At 31.7% G+C, this 15,045-nt stretch overlaps 1 long non-coding RNA gene across 1 annotated transcript in view; it reads right to left on the bottom strand.

Moving 5' to 3' along the window:
• Positions 1 to 14,741, bottom strand: part of LOC137397002 (uncharacterized) — a 208,365-nt gene extending 193,624 nt beyond the window's left edge. The window contains exons 1-2 of the long non-coding RNA XR_010978692.1: positions 14,637 to 14,741; positions 8,647 to 8,753 (exon numbers count right to left, since the gene is read on the bottom strand). This is a non-coding gene — a long non-coding RNA (uncharacterized lncRNA). The remainder of the gene's footprint in view (positions 1 to 8,646; positions 8,754 to 14,636) is intronic.
• Positions 14,742 to 15,045: the final 304 nt, after the last annotated feature.

Raw genomic sequence — 15,045 nt, 5'->3', positions numbered from 1 at the left:
TATTTAAAAAAAGTTATTAAATTGTCAAAATAAAGTATGAAGCTGAAATAAAAATAGTTCATCTTATACATAAATGTAGTTGAACAGTGTTTGTCTATCGTCTGTCTGTTATTTGTCTGTCCGGTTATAACTATAAAGTTTAAGCAACAAAAAATCACCTGGATTTGAATGTACTAGATATGAACTAAAAACATTCAACTTGTAAGTCTACTAAGAAGCTTGAGTAACCACAAAACCATGCCATTTTTATCACACCCACTGCTCTTACCATACACTGTAGCCTATATCTTTTTGCAATCGCACACGCTAAACTGTTACAGTGCTCCCTTGGGTTACGATGCTTCTGCTATAAGATTTGTTCGCCTTATCATATGAAACACGATGTGTTTCATTCTCGCCTTATTACGACAAAATTTGGCAGTCGGTGTACTGATTACATCAAAATAACAAAAATTCAAATATGCTGTTTGCTGAAATCTGTCACACAAAGCCTGAAAGAGATACGATGCTTGCTTGATATCTATCTCAGTTCAGCTTTATGCGTTATAAGTTATAGTAAAAACGAAACTGAAAACAGAGAAGGGATAAAACATTAGGTAATGGCAAAGTTTAAGTTTAGTTTAGTAAAATACATACTAAAAATTAGCATTAAGTATGTGTTTTGAAAGCTAAACTCATGTAAGTTACAGTGTAAATTCAACGTTTATGTTATGCATTTGTCTCAAAGGTAAAAACTCTGTACCGGACATACTGCATGTAGTACATTGTAATGCTAAATTTTCTTGCAGATCATAGCCACTAAATACACTAAAGTTACTGTAGATAACTATAGTTAATAAAGTCAACATCATTTTGCTCCTAATTTTGAATATGTAAAGTATGTATATATAATTTTATGATTTTTGCTAGTGGGTGTTTACAATAGATAACTACTATGGATTTATATACCATTTTATACAACATTTTTGCCTTACTATGCCAACACTGAAACTAATTTAACTCATGTAATTGTATACCAAATAATCTTTCAAGGTGATAACAGCACAACAGATTTTAGTTAGCTATTACTTCCTAATTCTTTCACGTTTAAACACCTTTACACTTGTTTCATTTTTTTCTTAATTTATTTGAACTGCACAAACAATTTTTTCATGATATGAAGTTTAAAGACTAGAATGGTACCGGTTGTTAAACGCTAAATAGAAATAAATTTTCTGTGCAAAGTTTTTTTTATTTCCTGGAGAATGTTGGACAACTATATATATATATAAATATATATATGTATATGTGTATATATATGTACATATATATATACGTATATATATATATATATATGTATACATGTATATATATATATATTTATATATATATAGTTGTCCAACATTGCCAAGGAAATAAAAAAAAACTTTCACAGAAAATTTATTTTTATTTAGCGTTTAACAACCGGTACCATTCTAGTCTTTAAACTTCATATCATGAAAAAATTGTTTGTGCAGTTCAAATAAATTAAGAAAAAAATAAAACAAGTGTAAAGGTGTTTAAACGTGAAAGAATTAGGAATATATATATTGTGGCAAGCCACATTTATGTAGAATTGAAATTGAAATTGAAACAACTAAAATTACTGGCTACTTTAAAAGAAATTTATAAGAACACGACTGAGTCGCCTTTAATGGCATTCAAAGATGGTTTTGATAACCAGGCATTGTTCTAGAGTTGCTTAGGTTAGTAAGCCTAAAATGTGGTGAGAAATTTAAATTTTTTTATCTAGAACAATTATTGTTGGCTTGTACCTTTCAGGTGATGATGTATAACGAACACCAAAGAAAAAGGTGGCTGACAATGCTGCCAAAATATGTAAGAAGTGTAATATGGCATTTGATTAACTTTCATGATAAGGAATGGAGGAGAACTGATGAACGAAAAACTACCAATAGACAGCGATGCCTGTTTAAGGCAACGACTAGTCAGCTGTTGTAAAAGGTAAAGTTGGGAGATGGCTGACAAGGTATGTCCATTACTTCATATCAGTACCGCCGTCATAAGGGACAGTTATGATCAAGAAATAGTTACTACAGAAAGTTGATGAGAAGAAGGTGAACATCAACAGAAGGCTCATATATGCATGAAAAGTCTATGACATGACTTTTGCTAGGCTCCGTAGAGGCAAAAATGATTTTATCAAGTAGGCTAAAAATGACACTTAAATGCAGAAGACCCTGGCTCAACTGTCTGAGGTCACCAGTGTTGTGACAAGTGGCAAAACTAAACAGAACTGCCATACCACTGCTAACATTGAGTCTAAAAAATTGACGCCAGAGGCAATGTTGGTAAGAAAGCCATGGGCACCAAAACTTGAAAAATTGGCAAGACTGTCAAAAGTCTTGCCAATACAATACTATATATACATCATATATGTATATATATATATACGTATATATATGTATGTATGTATACATGTATACATATATACGTAGATCTATGTATATATATATATATATATATATGTATATATATATAAATATATATGTATATATATACATATATATGTAGTTTATTAGCGATAATTTAATTTCAAAAATAAAAATGTTTTTCAAATTAGGCCATACTACAGTAGTGAAAAAAATTGCAACAGTTAGCCATTAAAATCGAATAAATAGTTTGACAAATAGTGTTTAAAATGCCTTTCTCTGCTAAGAAAACAGATATTAGGTGGAAGATCGTTAAAACAGCTCGAAATGATATTCTCAAAATAATTGTTAGGGTTGTATGCAGTTTGTTTATATGACGTAGTTGAAATGAGTCGATAAACTGCAACTGTCATGTGAAAAACAAGGACACAAACCGTGAAAAATCTTGGAACATTGAATTGAAGTGAAATAAAAAATTGGAAGATTCAGAAGATGCAAAGATTTGGAAAGATCATTCGTTGGAATAATATATGCAGGAATATGATGTAGATTTGCAATTAGCCGAAATGCTCTTTTTTGCAACTAAATAAACTCTTTTTGACACATCTTGGAGACAGATTATAATATGTAAATGATACCATAAATATAATGGCAAAATATAAACTGATAATATAATGCATAAGCAGATTTTCAGTTTATTTATAGCCTGCAAAACTGGAAAAAAGTCAATGGCTTCTTGACCTTACTGCAAATAGTGTCGACATGATTATTCCGAGAGACTTGATCTGTCAAAACAATTCCTAATAATTTTGTTTCACGTCCACAAGTGGTAGATTGACTGTTAAACTTAAAGAGTAAAGTTTTTTAGAAGGTTTTCATTAATATTATAAAAAATGAAATGTGCTTTTTGTAAATTGATTGTCATATGATTTGAAGTACACCAGTTGCTGATAGTTTGCATGATGAGATTACAGTTTGCCTCAAATGTTGCACACCTTTGTAATGACTCACAAAGACAATATTATCGCCGTAGTCAAAGCCTTTTGGAATAAATTTAAGAAGTTTATTTATATACATTAAAAACAACACTGGGGAGCTGAAGACCCCTGTAGAACACTAACATCTATTTCTGGTGTCAAGGGCTCTCTGTCATTTATGACGACCTATTGACGCTTTTTGTGGAAATAGCATTGAAGTATTTGCAACAAGTTATTTCTATAACCAGCAGCTTTCAGTTTATGAAATAATATTTTTGTCAATGACACAGTCAAAAGCTTTGCTGAAATACAAAAACATCTAGCAAATATTTTTATTCCTTGTTTTAGGTCTAAACAGTCTGAGACATAGTGAAAGTCCGATTTATTTTTAGAAAATTAATTTACCTTCAATATAATTGTTTAGTTGATGTTTATATCTACTGTTATGTAAGAAGTAAAACAGTTTTGTTTGGTACACTTGAGTTCTTTGCTGTCAATGCCTAGCTTTACATATAATATTGAAATCGATATTTTTTATTGTCTATAACGGATATCTCTTTATCATGTTTACCTCAATATATCTCAATCAAAATGTATTTATCTCTATTGTATGCTCACCTCATTTTTCCCAGTTCTAAGCTCATCCTTTTCTCATCTAAAAATATATATAAGCAACACACTATGAAACATTAGCATGCTTCTTAATTTTATATTGACTGTATCAGTTATAAAGAAATTTATAATCTTACCATAAAGCTTACAATCTTATAAAACTTACCATTTTCCTTTTTCCACCAGCAAAAAACAACCGACTGTGCACCAAGTGCAACAGCAAGAATACCAGCTACAATTCCTGGTATAACAGCGGGTAAAGCTCCTTTTTCAGTCATCAAAAGTGATTTGATAGTGGATGTGAGTTCAGCTGCATCTGTCCATCTGATATTGAATATACAGGTAACTGGCTCAAGGGCTACAAAAATATTTGAGAAAAGCCCTTTGATGCTAACATTTCTATGTAAAAATAAACTAATTAAACGCTGAATGTATTAATACATATATCAATATTTGTCGCAGAAACAATTGTAACCAAGGCTTCTATCAACTAAGGCTACTGGAGATATTTCCGAAAGTATTTTGACTAGTTGTATATAGTGCATGGAGTTTGTAATAAGACGGATGTCATAAATATCTGTTGATGAAAAAGCCAACACTGAAACTGTTTAGTGAGACCAGCTTGCAACCAGCAACCAGTAAGTCACTATTTGGTGAATTGTTTAAAAATAAATGTTCAACAATTATTTTCAATTATTAGGATATTGTTTCCTCACATTCAACAGAAGCAATACAGGTAATTGTCTCCACTTGATCCCATTCCCTTGAGTTAGCAGAAATAACTAGTTGGTTTGTTTTAGTGTCTGTGCATCCTTTGCTACATTTCCAAGTGTAGGCAGGAATTGGATTCCCTATCACATTGCAGGTCAGTGTCAGCGATGATTTAGGGTTTTGGTGCTGAATGTTAGGTAGTATTCTATAATCAATATCTATAATTATAGAACCATCACTTGCTAGAGCAGGTTTGAAAGCTTGAACTTAAAATTAAGACACCAAAAATATACTTTTCGCTCTTCACTAGCTAGTTTATTTAAAATATTATTTTGAAAAAATTCGTAAACATTATTTAGCAAATTCGATGGCAGACTCAATATTAAACAGTTTAATTTACAGTGTGGCTCTACTATATCTGACTTGATAATGTTTTCAGGGTAATCATCCTCCAGAACTGAATGAGTTCTGTCCTTACATCTCAGAGTCAAACCATCTCTATATTTTTTGGTAGGAGTGTATTTATTGCTGCTCACAACTACAACATCTCCTCTCAACACCTCTATAGAAAAAGAGTAAAAGAATAAGATATCTGTGAAAGCTTTTGTATTGTGATGAACCAATGCATCAAACAGCTGAAAGACCTCCAATCAAAAAATGGTCTAGTTTTTGATAGAATAAAAATATTGAAATGGCAATATAAACTATTACCAATCAGACAATATATAACATCAGTAAGTTATATAAAACCCTAGTGCAATTATTTAAAAGTGTTCATATTGCTACAGCTCACTCTGGTTTAAATTTATGATAAACTTGAAGATGCAGCTTTAAAACAGTTTTTGGAGTTTAATGTACTGTAGCTATTTGGCGTTACGTATATTTGTCGCATCATTTTTTGTAAAAACTTTTTACATAGACTTTTGGTACATGAATGTGTTATCCATAAAAAATGTGGTGTCTTGATTGATCCATCACCCGAAAGCCACGAATTTCAATTTACTTCAACTTCAATCTATTCGAAAAATAATTCTACTTTTTAATAGGTGTACTATTTGATACACCAAATCAAACTTATATTGATACATAGTACATGTTAAAACACATTAATCAGCAAAACTTAGGCTAAAAAGGAACCTTTCAAATGCTTTATGTTACATGTATTAATATTCTTCATTTCTGTAAAACTTTAATGTCTCGCTGATAGTTATATTAATACTATTATAGTAATCTGAATTATATGGATTTGTATGGGCTAAATGAAATCCAGAGAAATTATAAGTAAAGTAGAATTGTTATTTTTATTATTATCATAATTATTTTATCGTATCAGTATCAAATGTTGCATTAAGTATTTTGAAGTTAATATGGATATGATTTCACCTGCTAAAAGTTCAGTAATTTTTAGGGTTTTATGTTTTTTGTGGCTCAACACAATTTTTGCTCAATGTGTTAATAGTCCATGTTTATGGCTTATGTTTATGGTTTATGTTTATGGTTTATGTTTATTGTGTATCTACATTTTAATGTCTTTATACCTTTGTGCATTTATGGTTCTATGTATATATGCTTCTAAGTTTGTATGCTTCTATTTTGTCACGGCTCCTTGTGTTTGTTGTTGTATGTTTTGCAGATTCTACTGTACGCTCGTGTTGCTCTAGGTGTTTGTGGTTCTACGTGCTTATGACTCCATGTATTTACATGTATGTTTGTTTATGGTCCTTTAGTTTTATGTTCCATTTGATTCATTGATTGTAAGTTTCTGATTTTTGATCAATTCCATAGAGCTGAAAAACAGTTTAAATTCTGACAAAACTCAATTTTTAGAACTACGCTAACTAAAACTGGAAAGGAAGATATTACCATTTACTAAAGGACATCTGAGTGTTGCTATTACGTTTTATCTGAATAACATATGTGGTCATATCAGTAGCTACCAAATTATAGCTTTATGTAAAATGTTGATAAGTCATACATGATAATTTCAAATAGCACTTGCTGTACGTGCAACTCATGTGTTAGAGCAAACTTTATATAATACTCAGAATTGTGTTAAAGCAAATTTTATATAATACTCAGAAAAGTCAAAGAAGTTTAAATTTCCATGTTTGGTGTAAAATTTAACTTTCATGAGGGTAAAGTAAACTTTCATGGAATTCATAAGTATGTTAAAAACTACAACAGAGATTTTAGGAAAGTTTAAAAAGTGATTTTTTACTACTCAATAAAACACATCAGCGCTATGTTTTTACAGTATCTGCATGTGCATAACAATAGTTTCTGGCTGTAACTTACTCTAAAAATACAATCTGCGAATATATTGCTTTAAAGAGTTCATTTTTTACATTCAAGTTAAAGTTTTATCAGCATAAACTTTCATCCTCTCAGTAACTCTAAAGATTTCAAAATTTTTTAACAAAAAGATTGAAAAGTATAATCATAAACCAAAACAGGTTACTGAACTCATAAAATCAGCCAGCTGCTTTTGTTGAATTATAATTTTCATCTCTATATATTCATGCACTCATCTTGCAATGTAAACTTCTGTATATGTGGTTTTTTTGAATATCTGTATGTCTGTTTGTATTTCTTAAACTAACTCCGTCTCTGTGTTCCTCTCATTCTCTCTCATTCTTTCTGTTTTGTATTTTTTTCTTCTCTTTCCTGCTTTCTGGCTCTGTCGTTCTCACTCTTTGCCTCTTTTCCTTTCTCTTTTCCTCTCTTTCCCTCTTTTTTTATTTTTCTCTCCTTCTCTCTCTTTTTTCTCTTTCACTTTCTCTCTTTTTCTCGGTTTGTTTCTCTATTTCTATCGTTCTCTCCCTTTCTTATTTTCAATTTCCATTTTCTTTATCTTTCTTTATCTTGCTTTCTTTCTTTATTTCCATCTCTTTCGTTATTTCTCTGTCTTTCTCTCTCTCTCTCTCTCTCTCTCTCTCTTTTTCTCCCTCTCTCTATCTGTCTCTCGTTTTTTCTCTCATTTTCTTTTTCTCTCTCTTTCTTTTTTCTATATATTTTATTATCTTTCTCTTTTGTCTCTCTTTCTCTCTCTCTCTCTCTTTCCCTCTCTCTGCCTTTCTCTTTATCTCCCTCTATTTTTCTCTCTCTCTCTCTTTTCCTCTCTCCTCTTTTCTCTTTCTTACTCTTTCTCTCACTTTCATTTTCTCTCTCTATCTCTATTTTTTTATCTCTCTCTTCCTATATCTCTCTTTCTTTCTCTTTTTCTTCTCTCTCTTTCTTCTTTGTCTCATCCTCACTCTCATTCTCACTCTCTCTCTCCCTCCCTTTCTTTCCCTTTAACTCTCTTTTTCTTTATTTCTCTATTTTTCTCTTTTACTATCTCTCTCTTTCTATCTTTCTCTTTGCTCCCTCTCGTTTTCTTTCTATCTCTATCTTTCTTTATCTCTCTCCTTATCTCTCTTTTTCTTTCTATCTCTATCTTTCTTTATCTCTCTCCTTATCTCTCTTTTTTTTCTATCTTGCTCTCTTACTCTTCACTCTTTTTATCTTACTCTCGTTGTTTGTTAATTTCACAAAACAATTAAAATGAAATATTTTTAATTTTGATTATCATCCATAAATGTCCACTCAGTTCTCAATTAAATGTCTCTATAATGTAATAGCTAGGAACTTATACTAAAACTTTAGTGGCATTTTGTAGTTATTGTTTCTCAAACAAAATTGATAAATAAAGCTAATATTAATCTAGTTAAACACGATGAGATTGTCTTGTTCTGAGTTGTTGAGAATATAGCTTGAAATACCCAAGTAAATTATTTCGGTGATATGTTATATCACTGAAATCTGCTAGTTCTCAATCTAATGAGGCTACTAGCACAGATATTGAGACTATGACAATCTAACTTTAGGTGAATATATACAACTTTGATGGTTTTCCTGTACATTCATAGCTTTATTTAGTATTATATAATACTAACCATAGTCATATACAGAGTCAGGACTCCCTCCAGTTGATGTACAGTTGAATGTAAATTCTTTTCCCTCAGCTATCTTATCAGGACTGTTCATTACAAGTTTTTCAGGTCTCACTAAAACGTAAATACTTTACATTTGTGAAATTTTTAGTTATTGATGACTATTATAGTTAAAATTATTTTCAAATTTGTGTTCATTATTATGAAACATGCCTAACAATAGTAAATATGCTATCTGGTTTTTGGGTTGCCGTTTAATCTTTAACACTTACCCACAACAGTTGGTAATTGTTGAAGACTTACATGCTAGTAAATGCATGTATGCTTTAAATTTAGTAACTGTACTAGTATTTCTAGCAGTTCATTTTACTTATTCAATAATTACATTGCCATTTTAGTGTTCGTGGAAAAGAATGCAAATTGCAGATCTCATAGTTGACAACACAATTTTTTTTAATCAATGCAGCTATGTAGACTAAATAAGTTAAGCCTCAACATGACAATCTGAATTTTAAAAAAGGTCAACTGAAAATTGGCGAGCCCATTACAGCAACGAGAAATTGATCAGGACAACAGCAAGAGCTAGCAACTACGGATCTATAAATACAGGCTGTGCCTTCATTCAGCAAACACAGTCATGTTATTACATATGAATTATCAACTAATATGTAGGGTATAAATATATTTTTTTTATTGGCAAGTGCTGGAGTTATACTGGTGAGGTCGAGAAAACGGCTAGCTAAAAACGCTCTACGGTTGCTCATACTGTTTTATACTGATACAGTAACACTTCAAACAGTAGCAAGTGATACAGTGATACTCAACCTAATGGCTAGTGATACAGTGATACTCAACATAATGGCTAGTGATACAGTAACACTCAACATAATGGCTAGTGATACAGTAACACTCAAAACAATGGCTAGTTATATAATAACACTCAAAATAATAGCTAGTGATACAGTAACACTCTAAGTAATGGCTATTAATCAGATCTAGTTTTCTGTTTAACCCTATGAATACCAAATATTGTATTCTGGCATAACGCCTAATAGTAGGAATAGCGAGATTCATTTAGCTCTGTTTACAAATGCTGTTTTTAAGTAACAGCGAAAAACCAGTCAAATTAATTTTTGGCAATGGCATTTGACTAAAAATTTTGCTTCCATTGCTAACAGTTTATAAATGCCTTTATCTACTTTTTTCGTTGCCATAACAATTTTTATTGGAACAATATCGTGAAAAAAATCAATACGACTCATTTGTTGGTAGATCATGGACGATTGTGATACCAATGAAGAATTATATGATAATAACTATAATTTTCCAGTTTATTTTGAGTCTTTAAAAGATGATGAACATGTGCTCAATAAATCTGATGCCGCTGTAGATATTTTTACAAGTTTAAGTCAGTGTAAATGTGTGAGCTGTAGCATTTGATACGCTAAATGAATATGACCAGCAATAACAAAATTGAGTTATATAATTTTCTATACAAATATGTGTTATGGTCATTTCTTAGACATGCATGAAACCACTACATAAGTATCATGTAGTTATGGAGCTGCCAGCATCCCTTTTGTGTAAGAAATGTTTTTAGTGTATATAATATATTTTTACTGTAGATGCTTCTATAACACCAATCTCTTTTCACGTAAATTCTACTTAACATAAAAAATTGGTCAAAAGCGTGAAGTTGGTGAAAGTTTTGAAATACGATTTCAATAACGAGTCCGGTTGTAATCTTTACAAGTATATTTTCTCCTTTACCACACTTTGGAGAGAAATCAATAAGTATATCTGTAATAAGTAATATCTGTATTATATATAATTATATTAGTAACTAATACCCTGACAGTCTAGTGTGCCATGAGAGATTGTCAGGTGTGACAATAAAACAAAGACAATAAGTAGCTGTACTTGAAGCAGCAATTGTAAAATAATATGAAACGGTTGTTGATCAGCGCAGGTGTTAGTGTGTCAGTCTACAAAGCTGAAAGTCACAAGTTAGAGCCCAGTTGATAGCTACATGTATGTTATATTATAATGTCAAATTTTGGCTTTGAACAAAAGGACACGCAGACAGACACAACTTCATTATAGTAAAAATGTATTTTTCTTTCATTTCAGATATGTACAATCATTTTGTCTTTTTTTCTTTGCAGAGTAGAACTTGATATGCTAACAAAGATCAATTTAACTAAGCATTGAAAATGTCTGCTCTTCTTTAATGTAAAATTATCGTAATGATAGGCCTTAAACCAAGTGATCGTGATTAAAAAGGAAAACATGTCAACACACACCAATAATACCGCAGTCACTGTACAGTCATTGAAGCAACAAGTTTACTTTTTCCTTTTTGAAAGATCAAAGTGATGATTTAGGAACATCTTAAAATAAATTTCACCCTAATTTGTGATCTAAAGAAAGAAGGTTTTAGAGTAGAGCAAGATTTTTGAGTTGTCTGCTTATGTCCACAAGATTTAGAATTCCATAGACCAAATTACCATCCCTTAAATAGTTTACAGGTTATCATTATAGCTTCCAACTCTTATCAAGTTATATCATTATTACTTTTACCCATCTCATCGTATTAGCATGATCTGTCTGTCGCACTATTTCAATGCTATACGATGTGCATAACAAGCATGTGCAAGTACTTGTAACAGTTCATCATATTTTACGTTAACCCACTCAGGACTGTTCCCGAATACCTCGGGAAGAGTTGTGCTCTCCAGGGCCCATTCCCGAAGTACTCGGGTTAAACTTTGATTTGCTCTATTGCTTAGCTGTTTAGGTACATCGGTTTTATTCATTCACCAAACGAAGTTTAAGAGTCTGGGCATCATTTTGATACCAAATGTGTGATTGGACAAGAAAGTTTTAACTAACAAATTATGTGATAGATATTGTTGTATGGAAATATTTCGAAAACAAGATACCAGCAGGGAATGTAGCCAAACTGCCGTACAAGCATATATTTCGTACAAGCATCAAGACGCCTAAGAGACATCAAAAGATTCCCTAATTGGAAATGTCAAAATTAGAATACATCAATCTTAGAAACTGATGAGTCAACACCGTCAACACCCCCTGTGGGAACCACCAAGGAATTTGGGAGTAATTATATCTATCCACCCATCACCAAGCACTACCAAAAATAACTGAACTTACCCTCACCCTAAGCCAGTATTTTTCCATGACATATTACGGTGCTGACGGAGACAATATTACGTAATCCTAGCATCCAGCCACAATCTCGGCGCTTTCCAAGTGACGTATCGAAAGACGGTGTTCCTTCCAATGGACTTACTCCTACAACATGGTATATGATACGAACATTATATATACCGTCCTCAGGCTATCCTAAATGCCTATAAAAGCTAGCGTTTTTAATAGCTCAGCCTCTTTGGCAGTGACACTTACAGACGTGTAAGACTGAGCTTTAAGGGCAGACACAAGCTTGATGTTGGCGTAAGAGATTTATATACTACTTAGTTTTTTACTACTTGTTATCCATCTTATATTTTAGAATTTTGCTACTTGTGTATTGGGTTTTGGTTCATAAGAATAAAGTATAATTGATTATCATAATCCACCTTTAACATTCAACATAGCTAGGCTTGCACAAAGATCTGGGTCAAGTTATTAGCGACCATTACCTAAACATAATAAATCACATTAGCATAGTTTAAATTGAAGTGGAACTTGTAGTCATTAATCATTGATGTTATTGTGCTGTCAAGTAAGTCAAATATTTCGATAACACATATAACAATATCAACTGTTTTGGAAATTTGATGATCGCCATTTTGGAAAAGGTTTATCCGAGCGATGGCAAAATTTTTAAGTGAATTAGATGTGGTAATCAGCTCAGGGGAAGAAAATAGCAACAAAAGTAATGTTCAAGAAGAAAATGAGAATTTTCTGATGGAAGAAGGTAAGTTTTATGTGGCTATTTATAGAATTTTACCGAAAAAAAAACGATAAAAAGCCGAAATTTTTCTTGTGAATTTCTAACAAACTTTATTCTAACAGTGTAAGATATGGATTTTTTTCATGATACACATGATTATAACATTTTCAATCCAATAAAATTTAGATCTTTTTGCAGCATGAACTCATCACTCTATTACCCCATAATAAACAATAGTTTTATGATTTCCTTGTAGAACTACAAGATAATAAAAATTTCTTATTTCATTTATATCCAATTGTTCAACCCACAATTAGTCAAGCATATAGTTCTCAACATCTACTATCAACTAGCCCCAACCACTAGGCTCTAATATTGGTCGATAGGGGACACTTACCACAATAATCATCTTCATGACTTTTTGTGTTTATATTTACAGTATCAAAAAATATTTGCAATTTGTATTACCAATTGTTAGCTGCAGTAGACTACTTACTTTCAATTTGTTATCAGGTATTTACCCTGAAAAGCTACTAAAGCACAATTTTTTTAGGCTGTATCATATTTGCTACATGAAGGTGAAGACAGTCAAGGGCTTGTGAGTGATGATGCCGTTGATGATGAGCCTAGGGCTTCAACACCAATATCTGATGAATACTGCATCAACTAACTTATAATGGCAGCAAATATGCATGTGTAGTTGGCATCAAATAACTCTCACCGTGTCATAATTTTTTAATGAACATACCCTTATTATACATGCATATATTGTTTCGTTTTCATGCATATTCATTTTTACTGTATTTTTTACAATATATTTTACTGTATTTTTACACCTATTTTTTTGCTGGTAATTGATTGTCTGTTAGCTGGTAACTTGAGTATTTTTTATGCATAATATATTCATAATAACCTCTGCAATGCATTTCAATATAAATTAACAAATTGTTTGATTATATAATTGATAAAACTGTCAGTGACGTAGTGTTAGTTAGAAGCTAGTAACACTTGTTCTATTGCTCGGAATTGAGAAATCTTTTTTTTTATTTGCTGCTGATAAAGTTTGCTATCAATCTAACATAGGTCCAACAATGTCAGTATCAAAAAACTGCTTGTGAGCTGCTACGAAACATGAAAAACAATTTTGATAAAAAAAAAGTTCACAGAATTATTAGAAATCGTGGTCAGTAGAATTTGTAAAGGTGCACAAAAATTTATATCACATTGTAGCCTGGAATGTCTTTGTTAAGCTGCAAAAAACAAATCAAGATTATTTTAAAAAGAACTCTAGTTATACACAATTTTGTGTAGCTCTATTTTAATTGTAAGGCTAGTGAAAAATTAATTAGGCTGGGGAGCAGTCAACCAATAACTAATTAGTCCTGAATGGGTTAAACTATTGAGTAAGACCAAAATGAATACGAGCTTTACTAAAAAACTTAATTGTTTTGCTGATATCGACTGTTTCAGAAACAGCAAAGGTTTTACGTAAGAAGGCAGTGAAGATGAGATTGGAAACCAAAAGTAGATGAAGTGAGTAAAAGCAGGATTGTTACTGAACCTCATATCAAAATATGTCCACCTGCAGAAAACTTTTCCAACCTTTCAACACACTCTCATTTACTATCTAAGGTGCACTATGTGACGCTGAATATAACCAATTTTACACAAGCGCTTAGTTTTAAAAGGGTTAACTAGATAAGAGGGGGCAAAAGATGGTCTGCCCTCCATCTCCGCTGGGCAGAACTCTGGATTTGACTGTATAACATTTATTTTACATGTATAACATAAAGTCCTTATAATGAAACCTATTATTTATGTTGTCTGAACATTTAATATGCTCTTACAACATTGAAGTATTACGTACTTAGGCAATTGTCAGCAGAATCCAGTTAATAATTTATCAGCTGTGCTATTTCTGTAAGAACTATTCATAGCACTTTATTCAAATTCTTTTACAGCTCATAAAGTCTGATATTTTATGTCTTATGTTGATCTTATAAGAATTCATAGAGTAACTTTGTATCAGCTGGCTGTTAGTCTTTCTAGTTAGCACTAGCAGGTTAGAACAATTAACTTACCATTAATAGTTGAGATAGAAAATGATGTAGAGTTCAAACGAGATGCAAAGTAAGCAAAGCACATGAACTCAATACCAATCAAGTCATCTGATACGGTTCCTGTTACGGTAAGAACAGATGGAAGAGCAGCGTCTTCAGCAGCTTCACAGTAAGAACAATCTAGTCCAACAATGTCTAGTTAGTGTAAAAACTTAGCAAATACCCGTTTGTTATCAACTTCATTCAATGTACAAACAGTACCATAAAATTTATCAGCAAGATAAATCAGGGAGACAGCAGTAAAATCTGTATTTCCACTAACAGTACATGTTAGAGTTATTGACTCATCATTGTAGAGTGAAGGATACCCTGTAGAATCTACAGATATTTCAACTTCATTTCCTACAAACACAGTGGTGGCAGCAT

The sequence above is a fragment of the Watersipora subatra genome, chromosome 5 (assembly GCF_963576615.1).
Source record: "Watersipora subatra chromosome 5, tzWatSuba1.1, whole genome shotgun sequence".
In the NCBI taxonomy this organism is placed as follows: domain Eukaryota; kingdom Metazoa; phylum Bryozoa; class Gymnolaemata; order Cheilostomatida; family Watersiporidae; genus Watersipora; species Watersipora subatra.
The sequence above is the reverse complement of the archived record's forward strand: the minus strand, read 5'-3'. Positions and strand labels throughout refer to the sequence as shown.